The sequence below is a fragment of the Ascaphus truei genome, chromosome 1, assembly GCF_040206685.1.
Source record: "Ascaphus truei isolate aAscTru1 chromosome 1, aAscTru1.hap1, whole genome shotgun sequence".
Taxonomy (NCBI): domain Eukaryota; kingdom Metazoa; phylum Chordata; class Amphibia; order Anura; family Ascaphidae; genus Ascaphus; species Ascaphus truei.
Genome location: NC_134483.1, coordinates 38,974,299 through 38,997,464, shown reverse-complemented (window position 1 = coordinate 38,997,464; position 23,166 = coordinate 38,974,299).

Sequence of the window (23,166 nt, the reverse complement as noted above, 5' to 3'; positions counted from 1 at the left end):
GCTTAGTGCAGAATATAACTTATCACGAGGCATTACTTGGGAGAAGAAAGTTTGGCATCGAGCCCAGATTAGGCCCCAATCTCAGGCTCCCTGTTGTGTGACCTGCCTTCCTCATAGGGGAAGGAACAACTACTAACTTTAAGGCAGTCCTGCCCTAAGTACAGTCAGAAGGCAGGCACTCCGTTGTCCCAGCTACAACAGGATATACCACCCCCTGCTGTCACTCAAGTGCAGTACCAAAGGAAGGGGGAAAACCCCACACCTACTACTGGCAACCTGGGACCAGGGTTTACTGCCAGCCCTAGGACAGAATAGTAGCCATACCCAGCCATGGCTACACTAGTAACATGTTATTATCCCAAATTCTGTGCACCTCTTCAAAAGCAAAAACAATGGCTAAGGTGCAAAAAGGTGAGCATTAAAAATAGATCTTAGAAAAAAGAGATGATAACAGTTAACAAAGAGCCTATCAAACTTCAAAATCTCTCATTGGGTTTCGGGATTGTCTTAAACTGCGCCCTTTAAAGTGATGTATTGACAACTTTTGTATTTATTGAAAATGTTTCTGTTTTAATTTGTGCAATTATGGCTTGAAGCAATAGAGAAGCAGAAAATAAGTGTAAAGTTTGTTGTCAAATTTCTTGTCATGCAACAAATGTTTTCTAATGCCATTTACAATCTTGGAAAGAGCTCCCATTGCAGATCAACATAATGTAGGAGACACATTTTGTGGATCGTGGCCACTTTACCAGAGAAATGATGGATATTTACCTTGCTACGCATAAATAACTTCAGTAGGAAGGAACGGTGGAGGAACAAGCAAGAGGTAATGGACTAGACATGGGGCCATTCCCCAGCTGCTGCCTGACTTCCTCACTGTGCGGCTCTTGGCTAAGGGGGTGCCCGGCCAGCGCGTGCCCGGCCAGCGCAGGCCTCTTGTTGCTGCCGGGCATCTCCCCAGCTGCTGGCATCCCTCCTACACTGTCCCACGCCGCAGCATCCGGCACACGCTGACATTACAGAACGGCCCAGCGTGGGACAGGGTAGGAGGTGGGCCAGCAGCTGGGGAGATGCCCAGCAGCAACGAGAGGGCTGACCAGCGCCGGCCAGGCCCCCCCACCCCCCCGCAGACAAGAGCAGCATAGTGAGGGAGAGAGGCAGCAGCTGGAGGGTGGCAACCCAGGACAGTAAAAGAGAAAGGCAGGCCCAAAGTAAGTGTGTGTGTGTATGTGTGTAAGTATATATATATGGAGATATAGCTTGTTAGTTTTATCATGCTGGATTCGATAAATTCTGCACATATACCCGACCCACACCGCGACATGATCCTCAGCAGACTTAATGGCTCATCGATGGATAAAATTCATGGTGGTGTTCATTACACAAACATATGAAGATATATATAGTACGCAAACTACTCAAATTTAATCAAAACTTTGAAGAAAGATCTATTGAATTGGTCGAGACATCAGATTTCTTGGTCTGGCAGGATTGTATCAGTTAAAATGAATCTATTACCAAGAATAGTGTACTTATTTCAAGTACTCCCAGTAGCAGTCCCAGCAAATGTTATCAGGGATCTAAAGAGCGAAATAGCCAAATTTATTTGGAACGACAGGAAACCCAGAATTAAGATCAAATTAATTGTGCTTCCTCTGACCAAGGGAGGCTTGGGACAACTGGATTTAGCCAAGTATTACGAAGCGGCCAGATTGAGCTCACTAATTTATTGGTCTGCATCTCCGGGTATAAAACCGTGGGTGGATATAGAGATCGGAGGCCCGACTGGCAACACTTTTGTGGATAAAGAAGAGAAATAGAGCAGAACATTACAAAGCCCACCCAGTCCTAGCACACTCCCTAAGTGCCTGGGACAAAAACTGTTAATATAAACAGATATTATCTATCCCTTCGCCCCTGACACTGATTAGATTTAATCCAGAGTTTCCCCCAACACTCCACTCAAAGGTTTTTAAAAGATGGGATGAAAAAGGACTATCTTATATTGGTAATATACAAAAGGGAGGCAAGGTTAAATCATTTTCTGAATTAAGGGAAGAATATGATATCCCGAATACGCAAATGTTCCAGTATATGCAACTTAAACATTATGTTTCCTCGATACAACCAAAATAAATCTGGATTAGACCTCTCACCACCTTTGAGAGGCTGTATCAGCTAGGTGAATATCATAAAGGGACAATAGCTCAATTTTATCAGATTCTAATATGTCAACATAACGGGCAAATAAATAAAAATATAGACGACTGGGAAAATGATTTAGGGAACTCCATACCAGAAGAAGAATGGGAGGAAATCTATGAAAGAATAGCTAGAGCTTCCCGATGTTCAGCGGTCAGAGAAACAAATTTAAAAATTCTCCATAGGTGGTATTATACGCCCACATGACTTCACTTTTTTCCTGTTAACTTCCCCTTTGTTGGCGCAGCTGCGGACAACTGGTACATATCTGGTAGACATGTCCAAAGATTATTCTTTTTTGGGGTAGAATTAGAAGATTGATAAAAGGAGTATTAGATTTGGATCTGATATGGGATATAGAAACTGTGCTTTTATTAAAACCTATGGAGGGTCTTGAAAGGAAGGTAGACTACCTGATAATACAAATCTTGTCGGCAGCAAAAGCAATGATTGCAAAATATTGGAAGCAGAATGATTCCCCACCAATCATAACAGTAATCCACAAAATGAATCTTGTTATGACTATGGAGAGACTTACCAGTTTAATTTATGATAGATTTAATAGTTTTATGACCCCCGGGCGATCTATGTATGGCAAAACCCAAATCTGGCTTAGGCTCCGAACCCAGAGTTGATCATTAACTAGATTGTTTGTATTTTTATTACGAAAAAGTGTATGTATATGTAGCCCCGGTAAGAAATGGGGGCTATATATCTTTTTCCTACTGGTGTAAGTCCTGCTAAGGGCAGGCCACCAGTAGTTATCATGGGTTTCCCCCGCTTCAAGCCCTGTCGTGATTGGTGGAGGTAGGCCCCCTGACTCTTTGTGGAAGGCATGAGACACAGGGGAGGGGTCTGCTGACATCATGAGGGGTGGGGCTGACTAAACTTAGTGACAAGGAGTTCTGTCCTGGGAGCTGAAGTGTTGGAGTGACTGACCTGAGAGGTCATGATTAGAATGATACCTGTGCTAGGAGGAGAAGCTAAGGCCCAGCCTGTTTAGAGCTGATAGCACTATAGTGCGGTGGAACATTGCCCCTCACCCTGCTCAGGGGGTGAGGGGGGATCTAGCCTCACCCAGAGGGTATACCCTTGGGGTGGGTGTCGGGGGTATTGAAGCTCCATACAGCCCATCCTGCAGGGGTACAGCCTGGAGAAGGAGAGGAGGACAAGACCCTGTACACTGTACATGAACTGCTGCTGTGTATGAACTGCTGCTGTGTGCTGCTACAGAGAGAATAAAGAGACATTGCTGCTTTTATCAAAGACTGTGTGAGACTGAAATCTCTCGCCCTGAGACCAGGGCTTCTCTGGGAGGATTTCACCCTACCCCTATAGGGCTCGCCAGAGATGGAGGCGCTGTACCGTTACTGCTAAGAAGATGGAGGCATATACCCCAGAAGCCTGTCCCTGTTATCCCCTATTCCATCGTGGGAGACTAAGGCCCTCCGGTTCCTCACAGGTACGCACCACCATAGTACACGTAGCCAGCCCTCACTACACCCTAGGGGTCCAGTCTGCGACCAGGGGGGGGGAGGAACATGATTTACATTTGGAGGCGAGCTGCTGAGATCCAGAACAGGACAGGCTTTCAGCAAAGCAGAGCTGGAAGTGTAAAGTGAACCTTCCATGCAAGTACTGGAGAGAGTAGGGCATGTAGTCAGGGGAGCGTGGACTCTCACACAGTACGCCCTGGGTGCCCTAAGAGGGTGTTGTAAGATGGGTGTGAGGCTATAGCTGTCCTAGTCCCTTGAGGCAGATAGTGTGAGGCAACTGGGGGGGTTAGCATGTTAACTTGTCCAGGGACCATGTCCCAGGGCCCACACTATGAGTGGCCAAAAGTAGGAGATGCCCGTACTTAGGGAGATGCCCAGTACACTAGCCAGCACCCACATAAAATGCACCACAGAGTACTTGCAGGAACCATCAGCGAGTCCGGTGCACAGAGAAAGAGTTCTGCCTAGCCTGGGGTATGCCACATCATATCAGTGGGTAAAGCATGCAGAGAGCATCAGAGAGTGTCAGTGAGAGCAGTCAGTGTCTAGGAATCAGCTATGCACTAGACACTGAGAATAGTGAACTCATACAATTGGAGGGCTCATTAAAGATGGCGACCATCACATGTGCTCCGCGGAGCAAGAAAGAGTTAAAAATGGCGACAGCAGCGCCATCCACGGCCCAGCAGTTAGCAGCCGAAACAAAATGGCGACTCCCGCCAATCCTGGATCACGCACATGAAGCATGCAAACAGACTGTTAGAGAAATGTGGCGGGAGATGTGCAGGGATTTGACGCCAAACCCAGATCCCCTGCAAAAGGAGTGGCGCGAAAGCCGAAAGCCCACTGTAACAGGGGACCTATCCCTGTTCATTAATGTGCCTTTAATCTAGCAGTGTGGTAGTTAATTACTAAACACCACCTGCCTGATTAGATTGTTTACAAAAAGCCTGCCTTTGAGACAGGAAGTAACTCCTTAGCTTTGACTGAGAGCTGACCTTTGGAGCTGACCAGTCTTGAGCTCTGCACAGCAGAGCTGATTTCAAGACACAGGGAAAACTACTACACCTGAAGCTGAACCAGGAAGTGAGAAGATTTTCCCTCCAAGAAACAGATAAGACTTTTATTCTTAAGAGGCTGCTTATATCTGCTTATTTCATGCTATATGTTTTGGGGCTGCGAGACATGCTTGACTAAGGGAGATGTGAATTATTGCATAGTGTTTCACTAGAAATACTCCCAAGTGAATGGAAGCTTTGTTCCCCCCCCCCCCCTGTGTTTGGTTGGATTTCCTGATGAAAAGGAAAAGGCACAATAAAGCCTTATTATAATTTCACATTATAAACGTCTCCAAATTGTGTACCTCTGTGAACGTCCGTCTACATATGGTGTCCGAGGTGGGACAAGAGGTGTCTTTGTAGTTAAAAAGGACCGGAGATTTTTATGTGAAATTTTTTTTAATGCTTTTTGCCTACAAACAGTCTGAGAAAAAAAAAAAAAAAACCTTCTGCAGCAGAGATTGGAATTAAAGGGATACACACCACTGAAACCACACTGCACTGAAACTTACAAAAACCCAGAAGAGACTGCTGAAGTAGCTAAACCTTAATTTGCCTATCACAAAGTGTAATATGGTCATTGAAATAGGGGTTTTGCCTTTCAGCCATAGTCAGGGTTCAAGAAGTGAGTCAGCCCTTAAAAAGGGATAGGTGTTTATTTTTTTCAAAAGTTTCGCTGAAGCAGTGAATACAGATGGTGACCCACGAGTGGTACTGATTTTGAAAATAAAGGTTGCAACACAGCATAGGACTACCAGCTGTGAATGGAGTATATGCAGAAAAGTGTGAAAATTGATACAAGACTGTGCAGAAGCAGGGGAATTTTTAGCAAACAAATGCTGAGTGTAAAATTGCCCTATAGGGGGAAAAAGTGATTTCTGAACTGTGTAAAAGGTTTTTCAAAACCAATTGCTGAATGTTGAGTCACCCTGCCGGGAATGAAAGAAATAGTCCACTGCAAAGAATGTTTTTTTTCTGCAAGTAAAAAAGTCTGCCTATATATATCTTGGGAGCAAAAACAGACACCCAAAGTGTGAAGTGTGAATGCCATAATACCCAAAGATGAGACTGAAAATTACTGAACTCAGGCAGAAAACCAAATTCTGTTGCTGAAGCAGGGAGATTGCACCTTGCAAGAAAATGGTGTAAAGCAAATAGACTTTTTTTACCTAGCAACTGCACAACTTGTATACCTGATGAGAGCAAATGCATGCACAGCACTGCTGATATTGTAAAACTTATCCAAGAAAGAAAAAGTCTACAAAGATGCCTGTGAGAGCTACGACCTCTACAAGCAAAATATGCCCATCTGTAGGACTACCACAATTGGGGGTTCTAGCAAATACAGTGGCAACAGCTGCAATAGTGCCTCCTGAGGTCAGGAAGAAAATTACACCTGATAGCCTAAAAATGGAGGACAAGATGCAGCATTCCTGTAATGAACCCTACCCCACGGAAGAGTGGCCCTTCCAGTCCAATAAAGAGGAAGACATCTCTTACGGGAAACCCGAACCGAGTCACACCCACAAAACACCCCAAGAATGGTGGGGGTGCCTGAACTCGGCACGAACAGAAAAGACCGCTCCCTTTGATGACGAATATGATCAGCAGGAGACAGAGCGGGAGCAGCAGATCACCCAATATTTCTGTCAGCTAAAGCAACTGCAAGAAAAGCCTGGCGTATATAATGAAGCTGCTAAAATTTCAAATGAAGATGGAGACCCCAATATCCCTGAAGGGACGGTGTCATCCAAATCAAAAAGGCGGAAAAAGAAAAGCAGTTCTTCACTTACCGTGGAAGGAACAGACACGTCAGCAGATCCTGTGGAGGTAAAGGGGGACCGAGTTGCCCTGCAGCCTAGAGAAAATGGAGAATTCGTCCCACGGTTAACCGAATATCCAGAGGGCCCAAGGCAGAAGTCGTGTACCCCAAAGAAGTGTCTGTCCGGTGCCAACAGTGAGGAACCCTCAACCAGTCATCCCAGGGAAGCGGAGCCAGAACCAGTGAGTGACGATCCCTTGACCAGCCCTGACGACGCCCTGAAAATTGCCAGGCATGACTGTGATCTGCTCTGTGAAGAATTAGGAAGAGAGAGAAAAAATAATGCTGAGCTACAGAAGATTGTGCTCGCAATTTACTCTGCGGCCAAGACCGAATTGGAGGATCTCAAGACTGAGCTAGATACTGCAAAGGCTACTATTTCCGCCATGGATGAAAAGCAGAGCCAATCGGATAAAATGGTGGCTACGCTAAAGCGGAAGTATGAGGAGGCACTGAAGCTGATGACAGTCTTCCAGCAAGAGGTTCACACTCTTCGTACAGAGCTTGATGCTTCACATCATGAGACCAACAGCTGCCGCACAGACCTGGAAGTTTCCAGAAAGGAACTACACAGTCTCACTGAGGAGCTGGACATTGCTAAAGAAACTACTGTCAATCTTGATACAGATCTCAAAGTCTCTCAGAAGGAGCTTCAGACCCTCAACCTAGAGAAGGAAGTCTCACGCCAAGAGATTGTCATTCTCAAAGCAGATGTGCGTAAATGGAAGGAGGACTGCAAAGAAGCCCTGAAGAATACAGAGACTGAAAAAAGAGAAAATTCAAGATTAAAAAGAGAAAACTTAAAACTGAAAGAAGAAAATTTTCAGTTGACAGAAGAAGTCAAGGAAAAGTTTGAAGCAGAGCACCGACTGCAGAACCAACTGCAAGGTCTGCGTACACACCTCCAGTATGCTGAGGAGAAGCAGCAAACGCTGCAGGAAGAAAAGCTGCAGGCTGCTAAAGAAATTCAAGTGCTGCAGGAGCGTCTGAATACCCAGTACGTCCCCACAGAGCAGTATGAGGAGCTAAAGGCCACGCTGCATGTCTTCAGAGCATCGTTGGAAGCGGAGCTTCGATACCAGGTGACTCTGTATGAGAGGGAGCGTGAGAAGGCTCAGAAACTGGAGCAAGAGCTGGAGAGACAGAGAGACTGTTCCATTCCCTTGAGTCAGTACACCAAGGAGAAAACAGACGCAGCGGCAACCTTGACGACAAAAATTACAGAGCTCCAGAATATGAAGGAGACTCTGATACAGATTCCTCCAATACGGAAAAAGATATTGGCTCTGCCCAAGCACCAGTATCCCACAGTAACTAATGCCCGTAAGGACAAGGGTACAGTGAGAGTTGAGGACTCCACGCAACTTCAAAACAAAATTACGAAGTTTGAGCCACCAAAGAAAGCACTAGCCAAACCTACAGCTGCCCAACAGGCAACAAACAGAGGTAGGAGTGCAGAATCAAAGCCAGAAGAATCCTTAGCTGAAGAAGCTGAACTGGCGACTCCGTGGTGTGGAGAAGCTGCAGAAAGACCACTTCAAGAGCAGAAAACTCTAAGGGCTAGTCCTAACTGCTCTACAACTGTTGCCATACACTTTGTTTACAAAAAGAGGAGTGCCCGACGCAACAGAAATCTCAAGACCGCGCACGCGATAAAAAGACTTTACGTGGAAAAAGTCCTCCTCGAGCGACTGAGGAGTGCTGATCTCAAGCATCTTCGGGAGGAGACAAAAATAAACTGGAGAAAGGGCTCCAATCCCAGCGGGACAGAGGGTTCTCTTCCTCCATCCACTCTATTTAAAGTCACATAGATATCTAGAATGAGAGTGGAAGGATGGGCTTTGGCCGTGGTAAGCCTGAGCTTCCCACAAACAGGGGAGGTATGTAACAGGGGACTTATCCCTGTTCAGTAATGTGCCTTTAATCTAGCAGTGTGGTAGTTAATTACTAAACACCACCTGCCTAATTAGATTGTTTACAAAAAGCCTGCCTTTGAGACAGGAAGTAACTCCTTAGCTCTGACTGAGAGCTGACCTTTGGAGCTGACCAGTCTTGAGCTCTGCACAGCAGAGCTGATTTCAAGACACAGGGAAAACTACTACACCTGAAGCTGAACCAGGAAGTGAGAAGATTTTCCCTCCAAAAACAGATAAGACTTTTATTCTTAAGAGACTGCTTATATCTGCTTATTTCATGCTATATGTTTTGGGGCTGCGAGACATGCTTGACTAAGGGAGATGTGAATTATTGCATAGTGTTTCACTAGAAATACTCCCAAGTGAATAGAAGCTTTGTTCCCCCCCGTGTTTGGATGGATTTCCTGATGAAAAGGAAAAGGCACAATAAAGCTTTATTATAATTTCACATTATAAATGTCTCCAAATTTTGTACCTCTGTGAACGTCCGTCTACACCCACCCACCTGTGCTGTGACTGGACGACAGACAAGGCCACGTCACACTGAGCGAAGGAGTGCCCCTCCCCTTGTTTCCACCAGAGGGAGGGGGCACAAGGAGAGCCAATCAGAAGCGTCCACTCCGGAGAAGGGAGGGACAGGAAGTGAGAGCAAGGAACTTCACTTTTGTCTGACATTCACAGAGAGAGGAGCTGAAACATTGAACTGTTCCACCCCTGAGCAAATAATGTCAGAGCTAAGCTCGACGATCTTCCAGCTCCGAGGAGGCTTCCTGGTGGTGGAGATCGATTTCCGAGAATACCTCCGGTGCCTGTGCATACACTGCAGGACACCCGGACCGGTACCAAGCACCAAAGCATGATGCCCTCAATGTGGCACGTTCTACCTATGGCCTAACGAGCCATGGCCCATGATAAACACCCCTCGGGGTGCCTCTCCGGGAACCCTAACAGAGGTGGCGGAGACAGAGGACGATGCTGCCCTAGTTCCCTGCATCACCGCTGAGGTGGGAACCAAGGCCCAGCCAACTACAGAGCCGAGCGATGTTCCGGCGGAGAAGAGCGCGACCGCAGTGGAGGTACCGGAGCGGGCCCGTTTCATACCACTATCCACTGGCGGTGCGGCGTAAGACCCAGATGACTCCCTAGCGGAGAATCCGAGCAAGTCGTCTTCAGAGGAAGAAGATGGCGTTTCATCGGTGGCGATGCGCCTACCGGCAAACCACCCCTGCTGTAATAAAGATGGCGGTCCACTTACCGGAGAGAGGGAGCAGACGAGTCCGGACACCCACCGACGGCGAGCGCTGGTGCGGCCTGAGGTGACTCCCAGTGCGGCGGGAGACGGGATCCGAGACGGCTCCGGAGGAACCAGAGATCATCAGCCGGCAGTGGAGTGGTAAGGAGACACCCCCACCCTCTTACTCCCGCCAGGCAAAGAAGGAACCTGCAGAGGGTGAGAGGGAAAGGCTTGCGGCCTACCTGCCCGTCCGCAGACCGGATGATCCACCACCTCCCCTCCCGGTCCTCGACGCACTTCCGGTGCGAGACCACGGAGCGGATGGAGATTCCGCGGGCGCCCCCGATGACGACACTTCCGGTTCTGGCTGGCACGGAGGCCCGGCGGCCATCTTTGCGGCCCGAGAAGCAGCCATGGCAGCTGCACTTGCCACACTTGACCGCCACGGCGTTCACCGAGGAGCACGAAGCACGCCGGAGAGGGCAAGCAGAAAGGTGCCTATCGGTCGCCGCATTACCCGCTTGCTGGGCATTGATACGGACATTGCCGAGGCCCCAGTCCCAACCCCTAACGCCATTGCCCCGGCCACTGCCCCTGCCCCGTCATGAGTCATGACACAGGGACCTAGCGGGGATAAATTAAGCAAGAACCCCAAATATTCCAAGGATTGGAGGGATTGGGAATTGAGTGACGAGGGATCTGATGGGGAGGTACCCTATGACAATGTGATTCGTGTGTCTAACCCTGTAACCTTTTCTCCTGTGTCTAGAGGGAGAGCCCGAGGGTCCCACACTACTGCGGAGGCAGGGCCTGTAAGTAAAGTGGTCCACAAAATGAACCCCACCATCTACACCGATACAAGACTTAGACGCAGAGGTTCGCTCTCTACTGAGGCGGTCACGTCCCGTGTGTCATCCCAAACCGAGTCAGAGACAGGTACTTCTAGTGCAATGTCAGAGTACGAGCACCGTGATAAGTGGTGGGCACCCCTATTTACTGGGTACCACAAGGGTATGGACCGTACCAGGTTCCTGCTAATCAGGAACAACATAGTCGACCATTGGTGGGCGGTAGGTGCCTTTACTCCCCAGGAGATGGTGGATGAGTTAGAGCACAGATACCAGGAGATAGAGCAGAAGAACATCCTTCCCAAGGGAGCTGCCATATTGTACGATGATATTGCCCCAGCGGAACCTGAGTTTTAGGTACTGCCAAGCAGGGCGGGTAACCGGAAACTTGCAAAGTTGAGCCGAGCAGACAGGGCCATAGTGGCTAGGTATAGGCAGTCACACGGATACGAGTTCCCCTATGTGTCTGAGCCCATAATGAGTGAAATAGAGAAGCACAGAGATAGCTGGCTTAGGGAGGCAGTGATGGAGTACTTGCGAACGAGGTTCGGGAAGGCAGGCTACCACAATGAGGACAAGATAAGTGATGTAGTCCGGGCCTGGAGTGTGGGGAGGTGCATATACATGCACAGTGTGGTATATCGGCCGGAGTCTGGGTCGGTACAACCATACCATATCACCATAACTGATCATAATGGGCGGGAAGTGCGAAAGCCTGACCCAAGACACTATTACTAGTTGGTTCTCTCCGTTGGGAGAAACCGTGTGCTGTTGTTTTACGCCATCTGGTGGATGGTTTGATGCATATCCTAACCTTCAATGTGTTTGTTTCCCAGATGTTCACCTGCAGGATGGTGCTGCTAAAGTTAGGTCCAAGTGGGGACCATTGGATTCCACCTGAGGGAGAGTGTAGCCCCGGTAAGAAATGGGGGCTATATATCTTTCTCCTACTGGTGTAAGTCCTGCTAAGGGCAGGCCGCCAGTAGTTATCATGCTGCCGTGATTGGTGGAGGTAGGCCCCCTGACTCTGTGTGAAAGGCATGAGACACAGGGGAGGGGTCTGCTGACATCATGAGCGGTGGGGCTGACTAAACTTAGTCTTGCCTGTTCCTGTAAGTGACAAGGAGTTCTGTCCTGGGAGCAGAAGTGTTGGAGTGACTGACCTGAGAGGTCATGATTAGAATGATACCTGTGCTAGGAGGAGAAGCTAAGGCCCAGCCTGTTTAGAGCTGATAGCACTATAGTGCAGTGGAACAATGCCCCTCACCCTGCTCAGGGGGTGAGGGGGGGGATCTAGCCTCACCCAGAGGGTATACCCTTGGGGTGGGTGTCGGGGGTATTGAAGCTCCATACAGCCCATCCTGCAGGGGTACAGCCTGGAGGAGAAGGAGAGGAGGACAAGACCCTGTACACTGTACATGAACTGCTGCTGTGTATGAACTGCTGCTGTGTGCTGCTACAGAGAGAATAAAGAGACATTGCTGCTTTTATCAAAGACTGTGTGTGAGACTGAAATCTCTCGCCCTGAGACCAGGGCTTCTCTGGGAGGATTTCACCCTACCCCTATAGGGCTCGCCAGAGATGGAGGCGCTGTACCGTTACTGCTAAGAAGATGGAGGCATATACCCCAGAAGCCTGTCCCTGTTATCCCCTATTCTATCGCGGGAGACTCAGGCCCTCCTGTTCCTCACAGGTACGCACCACCATAGTACACGTAGCCAGCCCTCACTACACCCTAGGGGTCCAGTCTGTGACCGGGGGGGGGGGGAACATGGGTTACATATATAAATAACGGACTGTATGATACCTGCGAGGAGACCATTGTGGATTGTAACCCCCCTACCCCTTCCCAACTACTCTTTTTATTTTCTTTATCCCCTTCCCCTCTCCCTCCTTTTATTTTTTGAAAAACAATAAAACACAAGTTGGAAGAAAAAAAAAGAAGACATTTTGGAACTAAAAAAAGTGCAGAGAAGAGCAACCAAATTAATAAAGGGGATGGAAAATCTGACTCGTGGAGAGGCTAGCTAAATTAGATTTGTTGACACTAGAAAAGAGGTGTCTGAGAGGGGATACTATAACTATATACATGTACTGTAACACCCCATGTACATACATAAGTATAATTATGGACATGCCCTCTGGCTAATGACTATAAGCCAAGGAAAGGACTGAGATAATAGGACAAACCAGAAGCATGACATAATGGAAGGAGGGGTTAAGAGAATGATATAGCCAGGGAAAAGCATGTGAGTGGGAGATCACAAAAGATAGGAACTGTCCCGAGGATTCTGGCAGCGCGATAGCAGAGCCTTCCAGGTCTGGCGGAACCGCAGGTAATGGAGGTAGCGGGTACAAGCCAACAAAGACCACATCATCAAATAGCGGCGACCTGGTAAAACAGGGGTCTGAAGCTCTGTGATGATCAAGCGGAAACACATCCAAGGGATTGCCACTACCGCACTTCAGTATCCTTTTCATCATACACATCTACCAGCTTTCTTTGATAAGTACAAGGCCTGCACAAAGTACCAGGCCTACATTTCACACGCGTTCCAACGCTATGCCGGCACCAGCAGTGGCCCATTAGTTAGCATCTGAGCCATCGGGATTGAGTAAGAGACACTGAGGGACACTTGCGCAGTGAGGTTCACTTTTATCCTCTCTATACGATTATCATAAGTATTGTGTGTGGTCCTGCGATACTGAGTGCACGGGTATATGATTTCTGCATTTCTCACATACATAAAGTATTGTTATCCAAAAGGTACATCTCTCTTTCTGTGTTGTCTGACCCCAGACAGATTCCTTGCTGGCTGAATAGACCATCTTACACACAGGGCAGACCATCTTACACTCAGCCCCCCACCCTAGTATCCACCTATTAAAACATCTAGGGAAATAAGGAGGGGTTACATACAAATATATTCGGGGTCAATACAAGGAACTTTTAAAAGAACTATTCATCCCAAGGACAGTATAAACTACACGGGTGTGACGGTGGGGTAGGGAGTGACGGTAGGTTAAGCCCAGCCATTGCCCCTCTCCGTCTAGATGGATACACAGGATGACCCCTGTATATCCATCTTATTCTGGTTAAAATGGCTGAAATGTACTGTAATAGTGTACACAAAGTATATGGTATAAACATCACTATAAATCAGATTCAATATGCCTCGGAAGTAAGGTTCTGAGAAGTCGGTGCAACGGGAAGGAAAAGGGACCCAATCTCCCTCAATAGTACAACAAAAAACGCAAATGTACCCAGCACTCAAAGAAGTATCAAGGCAACATTTTTATAGAAAACAATATGTTACTAGTAAAGTAGATCAAATAATCGGAATAACGCAGTCAGATATGTTTTATTGTACTGTAGTGTATATGAAAGCCTTTATTCTGTGTAAAAATGTCATGCCTGTATTTCTGAGTCTCCTTTGTGTGCCAGGCTGGTGATTCACGAATCCAGCCTGCACATAATGGAATACAGGTTTGTGTTAAACAAGGGCATAGGGCGAGGGGGAAGGTATGCAGTGCCTGAGAACATTGTGAGTGGGGTTGGGAGACACTCAGGTTTGGGAGGCATTGGCTTAAAGAGTGGAGCTTTTGTTTATCCTAGACATTGAGGTGCCTATCTCTGCGGGAGATATCCATCCGGCTGCAGGAACCGTTTCTGGGTATGTGCTCCAGATGCTATTCTCATTGTCTGGTTTGAAATCCCCGCCTCCTTAAGCCCACCTCTGTGGGCTGTCCTAGACAGACATGGACCTGGGATGGTTACTATTTGTCCATCACAGGTGAGCACTCGCTTTGTGACTGGCCAGCGCATTGCATCCGTGTTGTGATTGGTCGGCGCCCCGTTTTCAATGCTTTTTTTTTGGAAAAACAAAAATACTAAAACTAGCGCTAGACCAAATTATAAAACAGTGCTGTGCACAAATTACATGTATATATATAAGCAGCCTGGTGATTCTACTATGGGACCTATCTCAAAAGTTACCCCACAACAAATACAAATACAAATATAGAAATTTACCTGGCGCATGTGTACAAAGATAATGTGAAAAACAAATGTTAATGTGACAAAATCAATGTGAATAAAGGATATAAATGATTAGATTGACCGGTGTCCTTCCTTTCAGATACTGAATGATGAGTGAATGGACAATGGACTCAAAAGTTTCTCCTTTGCAGCAGATTGTTATCCTGTATTGTGAGAGAAAAACCATGGACAAAACATTGCGCAGTATTGTAATTTCAGCAATGAAGTCCTCACATTTCTGACTCCAAACAAATACCCACTTACTAGATTTAAAGTAGGCAGCATGCAGTGGAGAGAATCTGTGTATATGTTCTTCTAGGTCCAGACGTTTTCAGGTTAGTACGAACCCCACGTGGTATTCCTGATCCCGTTGGGCACTACAAGAGACTCCTTCTCATGGAAATTTCTCCTTACTCTGTTCTCGATCTCCTGTACATATGCTCCAGCAAGGGATAAAAAGAAACAGAGGATTGTGCAATATCTCAAAAAACTTTAATAACGCCTCCAGAGCTCGAACAGGTATATACTCACAAGAATCGTGAGTTTTAAAATCAAAATAGAAGCGCCCGACCCGGCTACCGAACAGCACCACACAGTCCCAGATAGTCCTTGCCAGTAACCGCGTGTATCTCGCGTTGTTCCGGCGTGAGCGTGATGACGTCACCACCTCGTTCCTAAAGGGGTGTTTGCTTGAATGTCCAGGCCGGCGTCTCCTTAGGCTCCTCCCTTTTTTTTATGGAGACGGAGAAAGTATGTAAAGGGTAGCCGATCTGAAGTCCTCTGTTGTGCATGGTTGGTATAAGCCAACAAACTAGTGTGCTTCAAGACTGCCGGAGACAGCAGAACAAGGTTCGGTGCCGATACAAGCAGGAAATGTAAAGTTGCTCTGCTCAAATAGCACCCCCGATGTCCTGAAGACCCCATCAAAACATGGAAGCTGCTCTGGGTAATCTTTGTGAAGCGGTAACCAGCACCTAACTAGCTAGGATTCCCCCATTACCCTGGTTGTGGTGACTTTGAGCTCTTTCTGTATTTGTTTTATCCCTGTTGGCACCGGCCACAATAAAACTGCTTATTGAACATCCTCGTCCTGTCTGGTGCCATGATCCTGGTGAATTGCCCTGGTCTCCTGTGACAACGAGGACATCCCGTAAAGTTGAAGGAAAGGAGATTTCACCAGGAACAAAGGAAATGGTTATTTACAGTAAGAGCAGTTAAAATGTGGAATTCTTTACTCATGGACACTGTGATGGCAGATACAATAGATATCTTTAAAAAAAAAAAAAGATGGACATCTTTTTAGAAAGGGATACAGGGATATACCAAATAAGTAAACATGGGAAGGATGTTGATCCATGGAGAAATCTGGATTGCCATTATTGGACTCAGGAAGGAATTGGATAATGTTTCACTGGGGATTTTTATTTGCCTTCCTCTTGATCAAATTACTGTAGATACAGTACTTATCCTATATTTCTTTGCTGTCTAAATTTAACACCGGTTGAACTTGATGGACATGTCTTTTTTTCAAACTCTTCTACTACTTAATTATGTAACTCTCTGTATTCCTGGTTGCTCACTACCATTTTTTATTCATTGATGTCTTACCGAATACTGGTAGTTTAACCATTGGGAGTCTGACCGAGCCACAGGAAGTTATTAATACGAGAATAGGATTGTGTAAGGAAGCTTAAGGTTTTTCTTTTGTATTTTTTTTTTACATGTAGCCCTTCTTGCCCGGCTCCAAAGAAGGTTACATCGAATTGAATATACATATGGCAGTGTTTTTCACACCCTTTTTCAGGGTGCTTGGTGTGGACATGCACATAGAATAAGAATGGGTGGCAGGATCTTTTATAGTACAAAGAGAGTTTTAGTCAACATACATAAGGCTCGCAATACAAGAACAGACTTCACACGAGACATGCTAACTGGTGGTAAATCATAGCTACTGTTTACTTCTTCCCCTGGCAGCTCTCACTTCTACACTGGGAAGATACTTGGGCTTGGGCATTGCATGCATGCACTTGTAAAGTTGGTAAATTTGTGAACACATCATTAAAAGGTATCTGGACAGGACTGGAAATGCACATCGTATACGATTTTGTATGTAGACTTGTATATGTACTTTTGAAACAATATCAAACATCTCTATTACCTTACCACCACCTCCAGAATTTTCATTGCCTCCTGGTCTTGTAAACTCTGTCTGTGATTTAATATTCTCAAGGAAAGCTGAACTAATATTGCCTCCACCTATCCTCATCATGATCACAACATGGTGTTGCTAACCCAATCCAATTCTCCCTACTTACCCTGCTTTATTTCACTGCTGGTTTTTATACTGTTGACCACACTCTTCTCCCTCACATTTGACATGCTTTTGGGATCCATAACAAATCCATATCTTGATTTTCTTCAAACCTCTCCTATTGTACAACACAATCATATTAATTTATTGAGGAAGTTTAGCCTCTTCTTTGAACAAACTGTATTTTGTAAGCAAGGGAGTAACTTACTACCGTCTTAATATCTAACTAAACAAACAGACAAACACTCCCTGGGTCTCGTACTGGACTTGATTTCCACCCTCATCATGATATTGCAAAGTCCACTTGCTAAAGCTTAGATCCTTTCAACCAATTGTACTTGGGTGTAAAAATTCAATAGATTCTTTCACCGACTTGTTTTGAGAAAAATAAAATATACTTTCATGATGTAGAGCATGTAATGATTTAATTACTTTAGTCAAACAATGTTTGCGTGGTACAGCTCCCATGCAACTTCCTTATGACGGTGGCTGTACTACTAAAACAATTGTTGACTAAAGTTCTAAAGTAATTTAAGGGTTGAGCAAGACATTCTTCTCATTAGAAGTGACACTATCACTGAACGTTAACGTTGGCTTGATATCTAATATGTTATCAAATATGGGAGTGCTCATATAACTGAAAGATCCATTGGCATATGCGATATGCATTACTGTGACACACTAGCATTTGTCAAATCTCCTGATTCAGTTGATCATTCACTAAACAGTGGGAACTTCTGCCATTTATTGACATGGCCATCAGATAAGGAATATATGATTTTTTGCTACTTTCCAACCAACTGCATCTTCTCTTTCTCAAAGAAAATGAGTGCCGTCTTCCACATTAATTTCCCTAGTTAACGTCTTCAAACCTATCTTAGAGCTGTTCACCCAGAGGGTGCCCATTCCAGACCATTTGAAACAGCTCCCAAAGAGGCGAAAAGACAACAAAATATTATAGGCATTCTGCAGTCACATGGTCAATCAATGATTGGATGGATATAAAGTATAGGATATAGGCAGCACTCCAAGGACTAATTAGTATATCAATAGATGGTGGTGCAAAGAGAGCAATGGAGGGACCCTAATCCCTCACAAAATATACCTAGAACACACAACTAGGTTCCCAGCACTCACTGCTATATAAAGAAAAATACGAACACTGGGGATAAGCCAAAAAAAAATCTTTATTAAATGATATTAAAGAGTCACCACGGGACTCTGTAGTGCAGACAAAGATGCACTCCAATAATTAAAAAAAAATGAAAGCACAGTGCAAATAAAACAGTGAAACGCAGTATAAAGTGTATATACAAATGTACAAAAGATCTTCCACAAACTAAGGGGGAAAGGAGAGCAGGGGAAAGGGGGAAAGGGGAGAAGGGAAAAAAAATTGGGCTCGTACGGCTCATAAAATTTCACTTTATTGAGTGATAGTAAAAAGTTGTTCCTCCCATGCATTTCGCGTTGCACAGCACGTATTTGTATTAAGGATAAATACGCATGGGAGGGTAAAGTGCCAAGCTTTTGTACTTAGATTGTCTTCAGCCATTAGCACACACAGGGTTCCTGGAAGCAGAGAAACTCCAGAAACAGAGACTAATTATAATATCAAGCAAAGCCGCATCAAGGTATCCAACCTTCTTGGAGAAGGATGGTTGAGAGTGCCTTCTGTATGGAAAATAGGTAGACCACTCAAATGTATTGTTTTGTGTATTCTCTATGATATAACACTGATTATCCAGGGTGCGTGTAATCATTGGGTCTATGGTGATTACGTCTCATGATAAAAACCCGGTAGGCATCTTGGTGTGAAATTTAAAGAGAACAAATATATATATTAAGAGACTGATTATTACTGCGATTGAGTCTCCCTCATACAATATATTCAATGAAGTTTGTGTAATTTGTACTTTTTTCATTTTGCTTTTTTCCCCCCTCTAACCACCTGACAAGTTCCAGCTACTCTAAAAATCCAATAAACCTCCCGTTTTACATAATTGCTTAAACAGATGGCGTGGTCTCACTGCTGGGACAATGCTCTCTATAGAAAAACACATTCTGCGTTGTAACAAAATGCTTGGATATTTGAAACTAAAAATTACTTCTTCTTAATATGTCTAATGTGCTTTCTGATTCGCACCTTCAACCGCCTCAAAGTGGGGCCCACATAATGAACACCGCATTTGCAGTTGAGCATATTTATGCCATTAGTAGAATTGCAGTTCATGAAATGCTTGATTAGTTCTCAACTCCAGTCCTCAAGAACCCCCCTCCACCCCCAACAGGTCAGGTTTTCAGGATATCACTGCTTCAGCATAGGTTGTTCAATTAGTGGCCCAGTTGAAGACTGCACCACCTGTGCTGAAGCAGGGATATTCTGAAAATCTGAAATGTTGGTGGCTCTTGAGGACTGGAGTTGGCCACCCCTGGCCTAGGCGATCCGGATTGACTTGATTAACATACCCACTTTTGTTTTGTAACTTTTTTTTGTTGGCAATCAAATCCCTGTGCACAATGGTACATGAATCAAGTATCCAGTGCATGAGGGACTTTGGGAGCCAAGACGCAGCAACACAGACCATGTGGTTGAGTTGAGATCATTGGTGGATCCACATATGAAAGAAGTCGCTTGATTACTCTGGCTGGGAGACCACATTGAGCACCAATTCACTGCATTTTGGACGCATAAACCCATTCATTATCTGTTGTCACTGTGGGTGTTTATACGTGTGTAGCCAGGTCCCCTCTGGCTCCCCAATTCCCCCGCGCTCTCTTCCCAACCTCTGTTGCTGCTGGGTGGTTACGGGTGGCAGCGGGCTCGCCAGCGGCCCCTTGCAGGGCGCCGCCTGAGGGTTCGCGCAGGTGCGGAGTGTGTGGCAGCCATTGAAAGGTTGCGCATGCGCAGGGTTGTAAGCGCACGCGGCGGCCCATAGGAATAGGTTCCGCGGGGACTACAAGCCCCATAGTGCTCAGGGGCAAGGATACCATGCGACGCCAGGGATCCAATCACGCAGCTAGGTTTCCTGAGACGGGAGATAGAGTTTTGCGCGCTGGAAGAGGAGTCAGTCGGAGCTGGTGGTATGGAGGTGGAGGTGGTGTATGTGCAGGGGTCTGTGACCCTCTGCACTAGGCCAGATTTCCCCCCAGGCCCCGACTCACGTTGCTAGATTGTGGTTGCTACACGGACAGGCCCTTAGGTAGGGACCCTGCCCCTTATAGAGATATATAGTACAGGGAAACGGCTGCTCCGCTGCGTGACCCTGATACCAGTGGTCTGGGACCAGACTACTGTGACAGAATCAGAGAGTATCATAAAGGTGGGACACTCCAACGCGGAGGCGGACGCACCGTGGAGGACATCTCTGGATCGGCGGATCCCTCTCTGGGTCATTGTCGGCGCGCCCGGGTGCTGGAGCACCCGGCAGGTACCTTACAGAAAGTGCACCAACTATAACTACACTCAAATTAGTGGGCAGCGCGGTCATACACATTGGGGTTGGGTGTGGGACTGGAATTCTCAGGACACGGTGTGGGGTACACTGTGGTGGGGATACAGCCATGCGAGGTGTGTGGTTAGTTGTACATTTAGTCCTATAGAGTATAGACATATAGAGTTAAGATATATGTGTGCCAGTAAAGGCCTTTCTATTTTATCCTGTGTGTGTGTTCATTGTTTGGGACCTGTGAGGGGCTCCTCCCACTACATTGGGATCCCTCTCAGGTGGAGGTGCTAAACCAAAGTTGTAAGTATATCGCCCCAGGCTCTCCGTGGCGGAGGCTTAGGCCCCTGTGAGCCAACAGGTAAAAGGGCAGCATCAGTAGCCATCTTGTTTAAGGGGAAACAGGGCTACACGTGGTACTACAAAGTGTAGAGAAATCAGACATGTATATAAAGGAAGACTGTACCTTTTACCTGCGCTCCTCTCTTTAGGACTTTGCTGCTGGTAAAAGGATTGGCCTTACACTGGCGACACACTTTATTCGAGCACGGCTAGTCCCGCGAATTCGGGTATACTCGGGTGTATTCAGGTTTCTGATATTTTTCAGCCAGAGTGCATTGCGTTATTTTCCGGCAGGAATTTAAGCTTTTTATTCCGGCTGGTTACAATACTGCAATGCCGTCAAAATACACATGGTGGCGCTTGCGAGCTATTCTCTGTGAAGCCGTCCCCTATAATGAATTGTAATGCAGTATACAGTATATATATATATACAGTACTGTATAACAACAACCCCTGTAAGCCCTAACATACAGTACTGTACAGTACTGTACTGTATATGCACATACATAAATGATACTACTGTATGGGCGGCGGGGGCGAGATGTGTTTGCAGCAGAGAGAGATCCGCTGCTCTCTCTCTGCGCAAACATCCACACATTAAAAATTATTTGAAATACATTTTTATTGATAGTGTAGATGTGCAGGGGGTCTCCGGAGCTGAACCGCGTTGGTTTTAGGTCTGGGGACCCCGTGCCCCCCGAGATACAGGCCCCTTTAGGGGGTGCCGGTATCCAGCTCTGCGTTAAAAGCCCCGATCACGTGACCGCGGCCTGTAAACCAAGCAGAGCAGAGGGATACCGGCACCCCCTAAAGGGGCCTGTATCTCGGGGGGCACGGGGTCCCCAGACCTGAAACCTGTGCGCTTCTGCTCTGGAGACCCTCTGCACATGTACAGTATCAATAAAACACATACAATATACAGTATAAATAAACACTCGTTCTTTACCTTAGCGTCTATGCGCTATGGTAAAGAAGCATTATTTTAATAATATTGTAAAGTGAGCAGGGGGTTCCCTGAGCCAGAAATTAATGATTAATGCTCAGGGAACCCCCCCCCCCCCTGCTCCTGATCAATATTATTAAAAATACGGAAAATGCTGCGTCATTACTATAGCGGATAGCCGCTAAGGCAATGAAGGGGTTAACCCACCGTGCCCGCTTTATTGTGTGTAGTGGGGATGGGTGAGGGGGGTATTTGGCCCTTGGTGTGAGTTTAGGACTTGCGGGAGGGGGGGGGGGGTTGCGGGTGCACTTAACCCCTTCACGATCGTAGCAGTTAATACCGCTACGGTCATGAAGGGGTTAAGCCCTCCCGCTACCCCACCCCCCCCCCCCCGCAAGCCCTCCCCAACCATCGTTGGGGCGAATACCCCATTCACCCACCCCCGCTAAACACAATAAAAAATAATCACACACAGCATCCCCGCAATAAATAAATAAATAAATAAATACAAATAAATACATTTGAAATACATTTTTATTGATAGTGTAGATGTGCAGGGGGTCTCTGGAGCTGAACCGCGTTGGTTTTAGGTCTGGGGACCCCGTGCTTGGGGGAGAAAGGATGTGACGTCAATAAGGATAAAGTTCCCACGCTCTGATTGGCTACCGTACCACGTGACAGGTTTTCATTGACGTCACATCCTTTCTCCCCCAAGCCCCTGACACATGGTATACCAGAGCCAATCAGAGTAGGGATAAAGTTCCCACGCTCTGATTGGCTCTAGTACCATGTGTGCACGGCCATGTGCCTTTTCATGACGTCAACTTAAAGGCAATTGAAGCAAAGCCATTCTGATTGGCTGTGCTTTCATTCCCTTTAAGTGACGTCATCATTTTTTTATTATCGGCCAACACACATGGTTTTCACGGTCCAATCAGGACCGTGGGAACCATGACGCAAAATGTGACGTCATAGGCCTTTAAAAGCCTATGTCGTCTCATTTTGCAGCCAGACGCCGCGGAGGAAGGACCTCCGGAGAAGGAAAAAGACAAGGGCGTGGCCGATGATGGAAAGAAGACCACGCCCTGCCCCGCCCGGAAGGAGATAGAAGAAAGAAGAATACAGATGAAGGTGTATTACAAGTAGAAGACCCGTGGATTGGTTTGGATTTTTAGTTTAATGTTTATTATTTTCAATGGTTTATTATTTTATGGGTTCCTGATCGTGGATTGGTTCGTGAGTAAGCTGGGCAACGGGAGTCGGTGGGGGCAAGTAATGGTAAGTGAACTACAGTAAAGAAATGTATTTTATTTAACTTGTTAATTTTTTCAAAAGGTTTTTTAACCTGTGTATTTTTTTTTTTTTTGTGGTATATCATTTCTTGCCACTGTATGTATGTATGTACAATATATATGTCTAGAGAGATATACTGTACAGTATACATTCAGGGTAAGAAATGATGATGTTTTAAAAGCTGGATTAGATGTGTTTTTAATTATTTTGTGAGTTTAA